Below are 17,335 nucleotides of genomic sequence, written 5' to 3' on the forward strand. Positions count from 1 at the left end.
ATACTGGCCTGTTTGCTGTTCTTTTTACACAGTGCTCCATCTCCCATCTCAGTGCCTTGTCCCCAGTGCCTGGAATGAGCTCCTCCCCCCACTTCACTTCTATCTCTTCAAATTTGTCTTCCTTCAACATTTGGCTCAAATGCTAGCTGCTTCAGGAGGCCTCTTTTTTCCATCCTCATCTGCTATCATTTTCCCCTATAAATGTTACCTTTTATCTACTCTGCATATCTTATATATCTCTTTATGTACATGTGTTCACACCTATGAAAATGTAAGCATCTTTCAGGCAACTAGGTGGCACAGTAGATAGCATGCCAGGCTTGGAGTCAGGAAGACTCATCTTTATAAGTTCAAATCCAGCTTCAGACACTTACTAGTTGTGTGACAGTGGACAAGTCACTTCACCCTGTTTGCCTCAGTTCCTCACCTGCAAAATAAAGTGGACAAGGAAATGGCAAAACACTCCAGTATCTTTGCCAAGACAACCCCAAATGACTGAACAACCACTGCCACATTTTGGGTGGGGGCTTTTGTCTTTGCTTTTTCATTGTATCCTCAGTGCTTAGCACAATGCCTCGCATATAGTAAATGCTTAATAAATATTTGTTGATTGATTTATTCCAGGTTCTCACCTTGATCATTGCCTTATGCCTTGAAGGTATCTATTTGTCCAAAGCATGGTATAGTGAAAAAGGGTTCTGACATTGTAGTCAGGAGAGACCTGAGTTTGAATTCTACCTCTGGCTCTTACAGATATGTGATCCTGAGGTCATTTAATCTCTTTAGGCCTCAGTTTCCTCACCTGTAAAATGGGACCAAGAATGCATGTAGGTAGTACTTCAAAGTCATCTAGTCCAACTCCCTTCATTTTACAAATTAGGAAACTGAGGCTGAGCAAGATTAACTGACTTGTCAAAAATCACAAAGGTAGTAAAAGTAACAGAGCCACAATTTCAGCCTAGGTTCTGACTCCAAATCTCACACTCTTTCCATTATACCACAACCCCTGAAAAGTATGTCAGATGCTTTTATAAACTTTAAATTAGCACTATATAAATGTCAGCAACTATTATTATTTCCTGTTCTGGTTGTTTTCTGGGACTTGCTTGGGTTCACATCTGAAAAGATGGGAATCTCAGCTGTGTCACTTCTTAGCCAAGCTAATGGTGGAAGCAGGAAGTTTGCCCAATCCTTTTATGCTACTGTTGCTGCAATGACATCAGTGATGGCGTAGAGGAGAATGCACCTGGCTGGAAGTTAGCTCTGCCACTGCCTCGCAATGTGACTTTGGGCAAGTCCCTTAAATCCTCTGTGGCTTGTCTGTAAAATGAAAATAATAAAATACGATAATGTCTAACTTACAGAGTTAGAAGATTGACAGTCAAGAATTCCACTCCTGGTTCTTCCAGTGTCAAGCCATACCTGTCCAACGCCTCAGTTCCTTCATCACATTTACACACACACACACACACACACACACACACACACACTCTCTCTCTCTCTCTCTCTCTCTCTCTCTCTCTCTCTCTCTCAATACGTATATATACACATATAAAAAGGGGGTAGGATTAGGTAACCTGTAAGGTACAACCTATTTCTAAAATTTCATGCTTCCCTCCTACTCCCTATCCATTTTAGAACCTTCCATTTTAATACGTGGGGACTCTGAAAATTACTGTTTAGTCTTTGAGAAGAATGGGGATGCTGGAGGTCTAAGTCTAGCTCAGATGGCTCCCAGTTTGGCTCCAGTTTAACTAGTATATTGTCCTCAGGTTAATATTCCTAACCATTGATACCTATCATGCCATCCTCCCACCCAAAAATCTCCAATGGCAGCTCATAACAGTCTCAAGTGCAGCCCAAATCAGGTTAAAATGTAATTGGGAAATATTTTTAAAAATACAATAAAACACAGATAACATTACCTTTTAAAACAAAGTCAACATGCAGCCTGTAGGGATCCTCATGGACAGATTAGTGGCCCCATTTCTACTGAGTTTGACACCACCAGTTTACAGAACTATTTCTTTATTTCAAATTTAACTAAACTAGTGTCCTTAATTCCCTATAATGTACTTTCTCACCTCCACACCTTTGCTCATACCATTCCCTCTAACATCTACATTAACAAATTCAAACCCTATGCCTCCTTCAAGAGCCATCTCAAGCCCCTCCTCTTCCACAAAGGATTGATTCCCCAGAGCACGACAGGTCACAGTGATCTCTCCTGCTTCTGAACTCATGGCACCTCTCGTCCATACCACTCATTGGCAATTAATCATGCACTGCCTTATGATGCAGACTGTCCCACTGGGGCTTTGTGTATTGTTATCTTGTAATTTAACCCTTATGTTGCTATTTAACTTTTCATGTGTTTATGCCTTGTTTCCTTCAGTTAGATTTTTAACCCCAAGAGAGTACAGCACAGTACCTTACACATAATCCATTCAAGTATTAGTTGACCATTTAATTGATTGGTAAGTATAGAATCACAAGAATAAAAGGAACCTTAATTTTAAGTCCAATCCTCTGCCTCCTGATCAGTCTGCATTCTCATCACCTGTTGTATAAATATACCAGCCCTAGGAAAGACACATCTTTCCGGTTTTTTTCCTTTCCAAGAGGACCTTATACTCATCATGGCACCAGGTGCTCCTCTTCCCCAAGGGAAATGGGGTGGTTTACAGGTCACAGTGATGGGAAAGACTTACTTTTCTTTTAGCCTCTAACCATATGAGAAGCAGCCTGGTGTAGTAGAAATAACATTGAACTGAGTTTAAACCCACCCAGAACACTTAGTTGCTGTGTGACCCTCTCCGCCTTAGTTTCCTCATCTGCAAACTAAAGATAGAAACACCTACCTCACAAGGTTACTGTGAGGATCAAACAATATAACGTGAGTAAAGCACTTTGCAATCTTTTTGAAGCACTTTTAAAATGTTCACTGTTGGGGGGAGGGGAGCGAGTAACAACCCAAATGGAAACCACAGAGAATGGACTCCATGCTGCCTGCAGACAAGAGGCACCTAAAGGCCTCAGAAGAGATCTCTGATGTTGGAGAGGAGGGGGCAGAGCAGAAGAAGCTTCAGTGAAAAGAACCAGTAACCCATGAACCAATCACACTGGTTGTCATCCTACAGAAGGTTAAGTCTGACAGAGAACAGAGGCAGCACCAAACCCAGTGGGTGGAGAATGTTAAATAGCAAACCCATGAAGCACATTTTTTTTGTTGTTGTTGCCCAGAGATAAAAGAGAGGGAGTTCCAGAGCTTTCTTCATCTAGAAGAAAAGAAAAGGCAAAGGGGAGGAAAATAGGATGGGTAAAGGGAAGAGAAACACTTGTTTCTCTTCAGACTAGAAGCTGTTCTAGCCCCATGGGAAAACACATGTTAGCAGGACAGTGTAGGCAACTATACTTCTCAAACATATTTTGACCAGTTCAGATTTAGATGTCCTGCTTTACCAAGGAGAGCCCTGATTTGAGACCATTTTAAAGAAGTTGTGCCATCAAATCTTTTTTTAAGTGGGCAACACTAAGAACAACAAGCCTAGTCTTTCCAAAAGTCACTTCCCACAAAAATTAAGGAGGAGGAAGACAGTAGATTTGGCACTGATTTTGTTCTCTGATGGAATCCACAGTCATAATATTCATTCAGCCATCAGGTATTAAGATATGGATGTTTTCTACAGGGAGCTGAAGAGTATAGAGGTGGGTACTAACTACAGGTCTGTTATTAACTAGCTGTGTTAGTTTGAGCGAGTCACTTACTCAACCCATCTGAGCCTCAGTCTACCTATGGAGTCCAAGTCATCCATCCCAGATGCCCAAAGTAAACTGTTCATGCAGAGAAGAACCATGCAGAGTCAACTACCTCTTAGAAGTGGTGAGTAGGTTGATGAAGCAATTTACCCCTGAAATTTAGTAAATTTTCTATTCAAGTATACTCATTTTAAAAAACCTAATATCCCTTTGTATATTTGAGCTGTTTGGGTAACAGACAGCTTGTTTTAAGGGTGATTAGTGATGAATAAGAATTCTGATGTCATGTGGGGTCACCAACTTACATATGGGTTTATTAAGCCACTCTCACATAGTAAAAGCCATACATAAGTAAAGTCAGTACATTCTAAAAAGGCTGTGAGAAATGGTGCCAAGAGACCAGGGATTAGAACCATAATACCTGGGCTCAAGTCCCTGTCCTGCCTATGTGATTCTGGGCAAGGCACCTGCCCTCCCTGACTTTCTCCCCATCTGCAAAATATGATACCTCGCACTCCCTACCCCACTGGATTTTTGTGAGGAAAATGCCTTTTTTTTTTTTTGATCCAGACCTATGATTAAAGTTACTGTAGGGAAATCCCTATCAATCAGTCAACAAGAGTTTTGTTGGTAAGTCCCTACTATGTGCCATGTACTGGAGACACAAATACAAAGAATATCGAGACAATCCCTATTTCCACATTCTGCTAAAGAGCTTCTAGAAGAATTCTGTAACTTGTAGTCTTAGAGAGTTAAATGCAGCCACTCAGAAGTGATATGACTTGCACTGGCTCATAATGATGGAACACGTCAAAAGCCAGACAAGCACCTAGGCTTTCCTGGCTCTATGGCTAGCTCTCCACCCAGTAATCTCTCTTGTAAATAATAAAGTGATAGATTAAGGGTTTCGTTTTTGTCTTTGTGTGTCCAGCACCCACCATAGTACCTGACACATGAGGCACTTACTGAATGCTTGCTGCTTGATTGGTAAATGGAACTAGTGCTAATAATCACCAGGCTAGAGAGAAATTTTGAAGTCATCTCATTGCCCCCTTTTTCTCTCTACTAAACCATCCCTATAAGATGATGAGATGCCTTTCTTACTAGACAGATGACCTTCACCCTGACTCCTGACAGTAAAACTAGGCTTAATTATCCAAATTTAGGTTTAAGAAAAAAAAACAAAAACAGAATACATCCTAATTCTCCTCCCCCCCAATCACATTGGCCCTTGTTTGCTATAAACTTTCATCTCTTTACTTTGCTCAGATACATGTAATCAAATGATTTTTTTTTAGAGGACGTTGCCTGTCCCCAGTTTCTCCCACCTCTAAATGAAGGAATTAATGGAACTTTATAGTTTGTTTATTTTTAAATGGGGAACCACTGAACTTGGTTACAGAGGCCTTGGTGAGGTGAAAAGCAACAAAGTGATACTGCTTAGGACAAACAGGGTAAAAGGGGAAGTGCAGGCACGCGGAGGAGGTGGCACACTAGGTAGCCGAGGCAAGCAGTTCTGCTCCAAAGCTATGCACTGGGCAAAGCTCAGCCCCTGTGGGGGGAAGACTGGAGGCCACACAATGAGAAAACCAGACTGTTTAGATCACAAGACAGAGACAGTCTAATGACTCCCACACTCCTCACCACCAGCCTGCCCCTGTTTCAGGGGCAGGTCTCCACTTGCATTACTATAGTAGTTTCTGCCAATCCCTGCAGCAACAGACTCCTTGCCTACACCTGAAAGGTGTGGGTGTCTGCCCCAAAGTCCAACCCATAGCTTCTTCCTCCATGGCCCAATGCAGGTGCTTATCCATGGACTGAAGTGTGACTTACAAAAGGGCAAGGATATAGTAGCACTTATGCCGGCATGGTTTGGGGACAAGGAAAACTGAGGGGACTTCGAGAGACCAATCAAGGGGTCACAGTAGGGCTACAGTAGGTAAGCAGGGATACTGCTCTCAGAAAGGGGGAGTCCAGTAATGGGACCTAGTTTTGTAGTGGAAATCTACTGATTTTGTTGTTAACTAAAGTAGGGGAGAAAAAAAGGTTTACATTCTTTGACTCAGAAATCCCACTGCTAAGTACATACTCTAAGGAGGTTAGATACACAAAGAAAGGTCTTATTTTCACCAAAAGATTCACAGCAGCATTTTTTGATGTTATCAAAGGACCAGAAGCAAAGTAAGCTGCCTATTGACTGCAGAATAGCTAAAGAAATTGAGCTTTCTGAATGTAATGGAATACTATTATGCTGGCTGTAGGAATGGATGTAGGAGAGGATGTCAGAGAAGAATGAAAAGATTTACATTACTGATGCAGAGTGATGTCAGCAAAGCCAAGAAAACAATATGTGCAATGAAATCAACAATGTCAATGGGAGGAAACCCACCAAAAAATACCTCAAAAATGAATGCTGCAAAATTAGAAAGAACAAGCATGGCTCAAAAGAAGAGATATGAGAAGACACCCTGAACCCACCCCTTTGCAGAAGAGAAAGGTCCACAATTGCACTGCATATATTTTCAGACTTTTTCTAATGTATTGATCAGTTTTGCTCATTTTTCCCCTAGTTTTCTTTTTCTTTTCTTTTCTTTTTTTTTTCCTAAAAAATACCATTTGTTACATGAGATGGTTCTCTGGGAGCAGGAAGAGATAGGAGTGTGTGGAAATTATGGTGATATAATAAAAAGACTTCAATAAACACTTTTTTTTTAATGGGAAGACATGAACTGATACAGATTGAAGTAAGCAAAATCAGAAAAATGACAACAAAACAAGGTAAATGAAACACAATCACCCCCCCCAACTCTATGTAACTGTAATAACCGAGTCACAGGGAAGAGCTGAAGAAATAAACTTCTGCAGAAGGACTATTAAGTATAGAATACCATATGTACTCTTAGAGTTGCTGATACACTGGTTGCTTTTGCTGAACAGCTTTTTTTCTCATTCTTTTTTTCATCTTTGTGACAAGGGATGACTCTCTGGGTAGGGGAGGAATTTGGAAATGGTGGTGTAAAAAAATGTAAGTAAAAATGAGATTTGAGAAATAAAACAAAAGTATATGTGTGTACATGGGGGAGGAGGGGAAGGGGTTCTTTTAGAGAGTTTTCCTCTGAGGCCTCAGAGTTTTAGCTGTGACAAGAACTCCACTACAACCAGCAACCAAAACTGTGGAATGTCAGAGATATGAAGCCCATTGAAACTTATTCTTTCCACTGCCCCAATGGCTTGTAATTAATAGCTGCTTTAGTTCTGATGAATCTGGAAACTTCCAGTTGGTGATGCCTTTGTTTGCACAAGAATAGCACCTGCCAGACATACTTCTCATTGAGCCTGCTCAAAGGTTATTGACTGATTTTCAAATTCAGCTTAATTCCCGGAGACTTTTATATCCAAACTCGCAACACACACACACACACACACACACACACACACACACACACACACAGGTATATATAGTTATATATAACATATATTATTCCCCTTTTCTTTATATTCTTGCTCACTTTTACCCCAACACGTTTTCATTTTATTTAATTATATAAAGAGAGAGGGGGGAGAGGGAGACAGAGGGACAGACAGACAGAGACAGAGAGATACCTCAGTCCCTCTCAGGCGGGCAAGGTTAGAGCAATCTAAAAAGATAAAGAACAGGTGCTCAACTAAAGTGGTCAGCCCCAGAGCAAATGAAATAAATACACTGGGTGTTAAACCCAAAACAGCTGACACCTGTGTCATACTCTAAAGGGCAAAGACATAGGCTCTGAACTGCCTGGAAGAAATTATCCTAAAGACAAGAGCCTTTCTGAGCAAATGCCTTAGGGAATTACTATGCACCAAGAATCAAGTATTTTCTGTTATTCTCAGAAAAGCATAGTTTTGCATAATTTCTTTATATTCTTCTTATATAATAATTTTTAACATTCCTTCATATTAATCACAGAATCACCACCAGTCATTATTTACCTTCCTCTAACTGCCTGGACATTTAGGTCATTTTTATATTTTTGTTTTACTACCAAATAATTTCATCATAAATATCTTTGAGTGGCATGCACACGTGCACACACGTAACCTTAAAGTAGAATTCCAATAAGACTATTGGTGTCTGTCTCAAAAGCCATAAAGATTGAGTTATAGTCATTTCTAAAACTCTTGTTCTAAACTGGTAAATCGCTCCCTAAAAACATTGTTCTAATTTGTGATGCCATCAGCAATGAATAAATCTACCTGTTTTGCTCAATGACTATTTAATAAAACGAGCTGTCAGTTTCCTTTATTTTTGCCAATTTGATGGGTACCTCAAAATCTTTCTAATTTACATTTGTTAGTGAAGTTGAACATTATTTCATATGATTATTTACAATTTGTATTTATTCTTTTGTAACTTGTCTACTCAAATTCCTTGACCATTAGAGACCAGATATTGCCATTTTGAATTTGAATCAGCTCCTTGCAAATTCTGAATATAAGGTTTTTTGACTGATAAATTTATCATGAAGGTTTTCCCTCTAATCACTTTTCTTTTTACCTAGATTGTACTCTTTTTTTGTTCTAGAGAATCTTTTTTTTAACCAAAATCCATCTTAATTTCTTCTATTTGTCTGATAAACAAGAATGTATTTCCCTCTTCACATGTAATAAATATATTGCTCCTTTTTTCTTCTAACATTTGAATGATTTTTTTCTTTTTATGTTTAACAAGATGATCCAGTTGGACAATTTTCAGTGATGAATTTAATCTCAACTTATATTTGACTGTATTTCAATCAATTTCTTCCACCAACATTCATTAAATAATGATTCTTTTTCTAGGTTTTAGAATTATTAGAAGGTTTTGAGACACAAACCTTTTGTATGGACTTGGCTGTGTTTTGGGGATCTCTATTTTCCCATACTGATCTATCAGAAAAGGTTTTTTTGGCCAAAATCAGATAGCTTTGATAACTACTATTTTATAGAATGTTTTCAAGTCTGGCAAAGCTTTCCTTTTTTTTTTCCCAAAGTACTTTTTTATATTCTTGCCCACTTTCCCCTCACATAAGTAGTTTCATTTTATATAGTTATGTAATAATCCGGGGGGGGGCAGGGTATCCTAAATATATAATTTTACAAGGAAATTCCTTTTAAAGTAGATCTGCAACTGTTCTAGAACTTCTAATTGTAGGGCCCTTGGCCCTTAGAGGTTAACTGACTGGCCAAGAACACACAGTTAAGTCAGAAGCAGAACTTTAACTTCAAGACATACCCTCTATCTACTTACTTCTACTACTACTACTTAACTTTCATAATAACAATTGTTATTACATTACATTAAATCTTTAATTTGTTTAGTATTGACATCATTTGTTTTATCTCTCTGTGAGCGCTATCACTCTAATTGTTCAGCTCTTCTTTTTTGTCATGACAACTTTGTAACTATTTTAATAAAACACTTGTATTTCCTAGTAAATTAGTACCCAAATACTTAATATTTGATTGTTGCAGTAAGTATTTTCAAAAATAAACTCTTATCCTACGTACTGGCAAGTATAGAATGAGGGTGATTTTGGTGACTTTATCTTAAATATAATACCTTGTTAAATTGACTTGTTTTATTGTTTTGAGTCTCCTGGATTTCCCACATACATGATATATAAGCAATAATCTAGCATAACTATTTGGAAATAGAATTGTATTAACTTATTATCAAAGTTTATCCCTTTGATGTTCTAATATCAAATAAGTGGTGGGAGTAGACACCCTTCTATTTTGTACCTATTTTTAGTGGGAAGGCTTCCAATATTTCTCCATTAAATATGTCAGGGTTTTTTTAATTGAGCTTGATTTTTTGGAAAGAGCACATTAGACATTCCTGAGTTTTAGACTACAACCTTTCCTGAAAGTCTTTGTTCACAACAAAAAGTGTTTTGTTATCCCTTCAGGGTCTGAGAAGTTATATCTTTCCAGGTCTCCTTGGCCTTTTTTTTTTTCCTTGAGAAGTCTGAATGAGTTAGGAGGTCTGTTCTTACCAAGAGAAAATGCACAGGTCAATAATATCAGCTCTTGATGTCAAGCAAATGCTGTCTGTAATGTTAAGGAAAAAATGCTCAATTGATAATTTTATTGTTTTTTTAATCATGAATGGTACTATATTTTACTAATTACCTTTTCTGTATATGTTTAAATCATCATATAATTTTAATATTTTTCTCATTGGTATGCTTTTCAAATATTAAAGCCTTGTATAAATGTAACTGGGTCGTGACTAATTTTTAAATTCAATACATGTTCTATTTGTTAACATTTTATTAAATGTTTTTGTGCCTATCTATGAGAGCAATCTATAACTTTCCTTTTTGGTGCTCTCTTGACCAGGTTTTAAAGTTTGAACACCATATTTGCTTCAAGTAGAACTAGGTAGCATATCCTATTTTTCTAAATTCATAAACAGGCTATGTAGTATAGCGATTATTTGATTTTGAAAAGTTTAAAAATTCTCCTATGAAGCTGAAGGGATCAGATTCCTTTTTTTTTAATGTCTTGCCTAATTTCCCCCCTAAAATTGGCCTATTAAGTTAATTATCTCCTTCTGTATCAGTTTGGATGTTTTATATTTTTGTGAGTATTCATCCATTATCCTGAAGTTCCTTGATTTATCAGAATTCAGTTATCCCATTTAATTTTCTTAATTCCTTTCATATGTGTAGTCAACTCTTCAATAGTTTGCTTATTTGTTTGTTCTTTTCTGTTTGCTAAAACTTATTTTTCCAAAAACCCAGCTCTCCTTTTATTACTAGGACTTTTTTCTCATTTTCCATTTTATTCCATCTATTTCATTTTTATTTCCATTTATTCCATTTTATTTCCATTTTATATATTCCATTCCATTTATTTTCTTTTTTAAATATTATCATTACACTTTCTGCTTTCCTTTGTTTCAGTATTTTGCTAATTCTCCAATGTCTTTAGGCTCAGTCCTAATTAGTTTAGTTTCTCTTTTGCCTAGGTGCAGAAAAATGAACTAGATAACTAGGTTAACAATAGTAATTCTCGTTAAAAATATGTAGGGAACCTTATGGCTATTTCTTGAAAGTTATCTTTCCAATAAATCCTACATGGGCAGTATACAATGCATGCACACAATGGCTATGCAATTGTACATAGGCAATTCAGGGCTTGGAGGCAAATGGAGGCAAATACTCTAGGTAAACTCACCACCACAATATTCCCCCCATAAACCACAATTTCACTTTTGTGAACAATTACATTTAGAAGAAAAACTATAGATTAGTCCAGACTTTAAATCATAGTCTGCTGTTGCCATAAACTACTGAAATGTCCTAGAAATTCCAATATTTTGGTAAATAGTAATCAAATGAATAAATTTATTAAGCATTACAATAAAAACATGTGTAATCACAAAAGATTAAGAAATCACACAGATCACAGGATTCTGTATTTTGAATCAGAAGGGATACCACAGGTCAACTAGTCCAACCTCTTCAATTATTTTACAAGAGGAAGCTAAAGCCCAGTACAGTAAAGGGATTCACTCAAGATCACAGAGATAGAAAGGTTCAAGTTGAAGCCTGGTTCTCTGACTACAAATACATTGCACTAACTCCATTGAGAGTCACTGGCTGAAGAAACATAAAGATTACTCATGAAAACTTGCATATATTAGCCAACATTATATATCCCCCTATGTTCCTTCCCTCGATTCTCATCCACTTCCGATATTCAAAGTATGTGTGTATGTACTGTTTGCTGCACAGCTGTGAAGACAATTGGTCGTGAAGTTTTTTTTTTTTAGCTGTAAAGCTTGCAAAGAACAAGCTGGGTGACCTAAAATAAAAGCCCATGCAAATGGGGCAACGAAGCAAAGATAATTGGTCCTCAGTCTCAATTTTTGGTTAGGAAAATATGATCAATGTAACTAAAGGGCACTGAGAAAGAGATTAGGAGAAAAATAGATTTATATCTATTTAACTACAATAATATCATTTTTTCCCTGTATATGACATGGCTTAAAGCTAAGGCAACCATATGTGACAGGAAATCCAGGCCAGTACTTTTTTGTTGTTGTTTTTTTTAAGTACTCTTAATAAGGCTTTGCAAAAAGAATATCCTTTTATCAGACCATGTGTCCCTATTTTTGGCTGAGAAATATGGTCACTGTAATTAAAGTTGAGGTTTGCTTAGCTGCAGGGGAATGAACTAAATGACCTCTGGAGTCTTCTTTCAGCTCTAATTTTCCCTGACTAGGGTTTTCACTCATTGATTGATGGGTTAGTTTCTTTCTTCCTTTCCCACAACTACTTTTGCTGTCCATTTTATGTTGTTGTGTTTTTAAACCACATGAATCTTTACAACTTTTGCCAACTTTCAACAAACTTTAGATCCAGAAACTACAAAGTTATTATGAGAACTGTAGCCCTCAAATAGTACTGTATAAATTAAGGAACCATTAATGAAGAATTTTCTATTTCTAGTTAATTTAAATATTAATTATCATAGCTAGGAGAGCCTTAATTTTGTAATTTTCTAATATTTCCAAAATGTAATTTTGCATTTAATTTTTTGCCTGGCCCCCTACAAAAGAGACAAAAATTGAGGGGGGGAATCTTATTTGTGTCTTCCCTATATATCCATTCAATTCACATTTAGCTAAACATAAGCTTGCTATGCCCTCCAGAGCAGATTTTTAAAATGAAGAATTTGCAAATATCAGACTTAGTGTATATTCTTCACTCATTAAGTACTTATTAACACTGTGTAAGTTCTTCAGATTGAAAGTAAATTTAAGTTCTTACTATTAATCAAATTAAATATTTTCTGGTTAAACTCTGAAAAAAAATGACTCAAATCACTTCCAGTGTGATCTGAAAGCTACTTAAGTGTTTCAACTCAATCATACCAAGCACTCCAGCATAGCAATTAAGACTTTTAATGACCAACCTCAAATTAACTGACTTTATTATTGTGGATTCCCAAGAAGTAGAAATTTGAAATGATGGAAAGGGAGCTAACCTCAGAGTCAGGATAGTCCTGAGTTCAAATTCTACCTCTAAATTGGACTGTGATCCTGAGCAAGACATTCAATCCAACCTCTCAATACCCCTCACCCAGGGAACTCTCTAAAAACTACAAATTTCAGAGCATTTGCTGATGGGCATTGTTAGAGGCAACTTCCTTAATGGTACTTCCCTATCCCCCCAAAATCACAAGTCTTATTAAAAAAAAAAAAAGGTCAAGATCAAGGTTTGCTTGGTCTGACAAATTCTGTAAAAGATGCCAAGGATACACATGTTGAGAAAAGGAGGTGGGCCAGCCCCATGGCATGTGTAAAGAATAACAGAGAGGAGAGGATAAGTATTACTATGTTGGTCTCCACAATAAAATATCTGATATTAAAACAGCCATACTGAAAAAACACTAACAGAGAAAGTTCTCAAGCATGTTGGGGAGGGAAGGAGATCCTATATTTTAGGTGATTTATAAGAGGACAAAAGCAAGAAACAAAGGATGAGAAGTTGTGGATGGATAGATAGATAGGCACTAATGGAGGGTGTATTCACTTTGATCAGAGATCCAAGAAAAGGTCAAACTATATAAACAGCTTAAATGTCCTTTTTCTTCCAGTCAGTTCTTTCCCAAAGGTAAGTTTCCCCTAAGCAGGCACTCTAAAATAGATAATATTGTAAGCAAATGAAGTTTTACTACTTCCCTTGCTCATAATGGGCAAAGTTCTTCTCAAGACCAAGAAAACAAAACCACCATCAAATAAACTCCTTAAACTGAACTCTCTCTATAAGGCTAAAACCACCGATTTGGAAGTAGAAATTTCAATCAATTTTTTTCGGCATTATACCATATAACCAGTTTGATTTTCTTTTAGGCTAAAATGTTCATCATCTAGAAATGTGCCTCTGTGCTATTATCTAGTTTTATCTGGGAATGGCCAGATGGGCTCAAGTATGAAAACTCATTCAGAGTCATTCACAACCAATCCAAATGTCTACACAATTTGAACAAGGACTGCTAGAATTCCTTTTTTTTTTTCTTTTTTGGCTAGGCAATGGGGTTAAGTGACTTGCCCAGGGTCACACAGTGAACAAGGACTGCTAGAATAAATACTTATATCATCTTAGGGCTGAAAGAGACTTTGGAGATTATATGTAACGTTGTCATTTTACAGAGGATGTGAAGCTGGGCTCTGCAAGGGTCAAGTGAATTGCCTAAGGTCATGTAGTCATTTAGTGACCAAGCAGGTAAAAAACACACCCAATAGTTCTAGCTCAGGCAGCTCTTTCCACTCTGGCTAAAAAATGTCAAATCAACTCTGACTTTAATACATTTATACTTATGAGATATTTAGCCTTTGAGAACTTTACTCTGATGATCAAAACAAAGCACTGAACAAGTCCTCATTTGGGCAGGAATTTGTTTATTTTACTTTGCTCAGATCACAACTACGGTGATCAAGGTGGTTCTCTGGCCTATATACAAATAGGCCATAAAACATATAAAGTCTAAGTCTCTTATAGGGTAGTCTGGCAGACCCAAATTCTTTGCAGATTTCAGTAGGTCACTTCCCACCCATCCCCATACTATGAGCTGGAAATGGTTGCAAGGCACTTTTCACTAGGACAGCTCAAGTATTTTTCAGCTTGTCTGTTTGGCCAACTTGACGACAGTTAAAGATGCCCTGTTGAATCATTATAAAAACATCTATGTGATCCTTCAACATTCCACTTGCCAGGGTGAACTTGCCAATGAAGCCCCACTGGGAAGGATGTGAAAACAGAGAGAGGAAAGCCTATGAGAATCAGACCGATAGTAGTATCAGAACCTGAAGAAAAGAATACAAAAAGAAACCTTTATTTTAAAATGAAAAACATAAAACCCCAATAAAAACATAAAACCAAAATCATTCTATTTTAATATGTCCTCCTTGGGGACCACGTACAGCAATAAGTAGGTCCTTTACTAAAAAATATCCTGAAAAGGTTTTTGTAGACAACTCCTATAGTAGTTTCTCTCATTTCTTCTCACTACTACATCATACTCTTAAAAGAAGCATTATTTCTGTTAATAAAAGAAGACAGCTTAGTTTTCCACTGAAGGGCAAACATTAGTTGCATTAGAAATGGTCAACTAAAAAATCACAACATTCTGGTTCTGATTCAACTACTGTAACTACCCAATTCTGGTATGTGTTTCTTCCTCTTTATATATTTTATAAGCCTGTGAACCTAATGCATCTTCTGTGACCCACTCAAGGAATTTTACTTTTAATCTGTGGTCTGCCATTGTCAATGTTGTTATTTGTCCTTCGATCTTGAAGAGGACCATGACATCAGGAAGGTGATGCTATGGCTTACATGCAAATTGGATTTATGTGAGAGGGCTGTGCAAAGTCACCAGCCTCACTCTCTCCTCCAGAGCCATCTGGGTCCAGTGGCAAGATACAGATCAAGATGACTAGAGATGGCCTCGGATGCCATCGTTGCCAGTGGGGCTCTAGCAAACCCCCACATTTTCAACCTTGAGAGTGTTTATTAAATGTTGGATTTGACAGTATGCTAACAGCTTGTTCCCTGTAGCATCAGTAGTACTGCTGAGGGATATACCTGCTAATGTAAGTGGTCATGTTTTTAAAATGCCACCCTACTAGCATCTATGACAATTAACTGACTATTTGAGCAATCCTCCAGAGATGAACAGTCTCCTTCACCTTAAGTAAGAACAGCAGGGTTAATCAGTGGGTACCAGGAAGCCATATGCAAAGGAGAGAAAGAAAAACAGAAGGATGAAGTAGAAGAGAAAAAAATGTGGTAGAAAGTAGTAGAATGCCACTAGTTTCTTCAAATTCCAGTCAGTGGTTCTAGTGTCAGAGATCAACTACCATGATCAAAATATATAAATATTTTGTTATATTTTCACCTTGGAATATTTTCAAGATTCAAGTCAGAATTTCTAGCCCAGAAGTCTCTTCTAGAATTTTCTCAGGAATAATATTCAGATAGGTATGTGAAATATGGTATTTGGGAGGATCATAGGTTTATTTGCATATGATTTGCATATACATTACACATTCACAGGCTGTGCAACTAGATATTTTTTACATTTGAATTTGATCACTATGAGGGGCAAGTTCCTGAAAAAGAGAGTTACCTTGAGTCCTCTCCTTTTTTTTATATTATCTACCCATTTTCTGTGACCCAGATCCTTTGACGTTGCTCATCTCTGAATATCAGAGAGGAAGGGCATGCAGACACACAAATACGGAAGGGAGAAGGGGAATAATGTGGGTCATCAAAAATCTCTCCCTAGCCATTAAAGAGCCCCAGACCACACACCAAAGAGTGCCCTGACCTCACTGAGTCAGAGGAAATAAACAGCTCCAAAAGTCAGATGCTCATCACATGAGCGGAATGAACTTGTCTGGCTGGTGGGAAAATTATTTTTCAAATTTATTAAGCATATTGTGCCTTCTCAGGACATGAAGGATCATGCAGCTCTGACATACCGTATGGTAGTGAGGTGGGTACATGTATCAGAGGAGGCTGATTACACAGGCACTACAGGTTTGCAACCGGCTCTTCAGAAGTCAGCTAATCCAATTACCTCAGTTTACAGGAGAAGGGACTGAGAACTAGAAACAGGAAGTGATTGCCCACATTTAGGTACCTGAGGGTTCTAAGTAGCAGAACCTTAATTCGAACTCCACTCTCAACTCCAACCAAATCCAAAACACTTTCAAGGACAACTTGCTGACTCTCTCTGATGACACTGAGAAACTAAGGCAATATACGCTTACTTTCTGTATAAACTTTACTCTCTTACTTTGGACAGAACACAGGACAGGCACATCTGGTGAGAATGCTGCCAGCTGCTCTCAATGAATTCTGAAGCTAAATTCAATTATTTTCACTTTCAAATCAGCTGTCTCCTATAAGTTAGGCCTTCCTTCCCTCTTCTCTAAGCAATCAATGTATAAGCACACAACTGAATCTCTGAAATGATAAAGAATCCAAGAGGATTCAATCATCAGATTTACCATTTGGAGGGTAATTCAGGAGGGAGAAGGGAACAAGAACTAATACAGAACAACTACTAAGTACCAGGCTTCATACTAATCATTTTACACATAGTATCTTATTTGAACCTCACAATCATCCTGTGAGGTAAATGCTATTCTTCTCATTTTATAATTGAGAAAACGGAGGCAACAGAGGTTAAGTGACTTGCCCAGTGTCACACAGCTGGTGTGTGTCTGAGGCCAAACTTGAACTCAGGTCCTTCTGACTCCAAGCCCAGGCACTCCTCTATCAGCCTGTTAAAAAAAAATCATTTGTAAAGGGTTATCCAATAAATAATTTGGTCCATCCTTACTAGTGAAGAGAGGATATCTTTAATTCTCATTTTTATTTATAATTCAAAGAAATGTGTCTACTTTTGCTGCTTTGTGTTTCTCATTTTATAGTCATTTTTACTTGCTAGGAGGAAGAGTCTAGCTACTAAGGCTTTTTGGTATAATGCAAGATCTCAAGAGAGGTCTCTATATTAACAATGTCTGGGGGGCAGG

General features: G+C 37.5%; 1 protein-coding gene across 3 annotated transcripts in view; it reads right to left on the bottom strand.

Moving 5' to 3' along the window:
- Nucleotides 1-17,335, bottom strand: part of ZNF710 (zinc finger protein 710) — an 83,943-nt gene that overhangs the window by 53,040 nt on the left and 13,568 nt on the right. Inside the window, exons 1-2 of one of the 3 annotated variants that reach the window (XM_078151126.1) lie at nt 1,363-1,466; nt 375-427 (exon numbers count right to left, since the gene is read on the bottom strand). The exons of 1 other annotated variant lie outside the window; for it this stretch is intronic. The gene's annotated coding sequence lies outside the window, so the exon portion shown is untranslated. Of the gene's footprint in view, nt 1-374; nt 428-1,362; nt 1,469-17,335 lie in introns of those variants that run through there. One more of the 3 variants, XM_078151127.1, reaches the window with a different exon arrangement.

The sequence above is a fragment of the Phascolarctos cinereus genome, unplaced genomic scaffold, assembly GCF_003287225.1.
Source record: "Phascolarctos cinereus isolate Bilbo 61053 unplaced genomic scaffold, phaCin_HiC Scaffold_3;HRSCAF=262, whole genome shotgun sequence".
NCBI lineage: Eukaryota > Metazoa > Chordata > Mammalia > Diprotodontia > Phascolarctidae > Phascolarctos > Phascolarctos cinereus.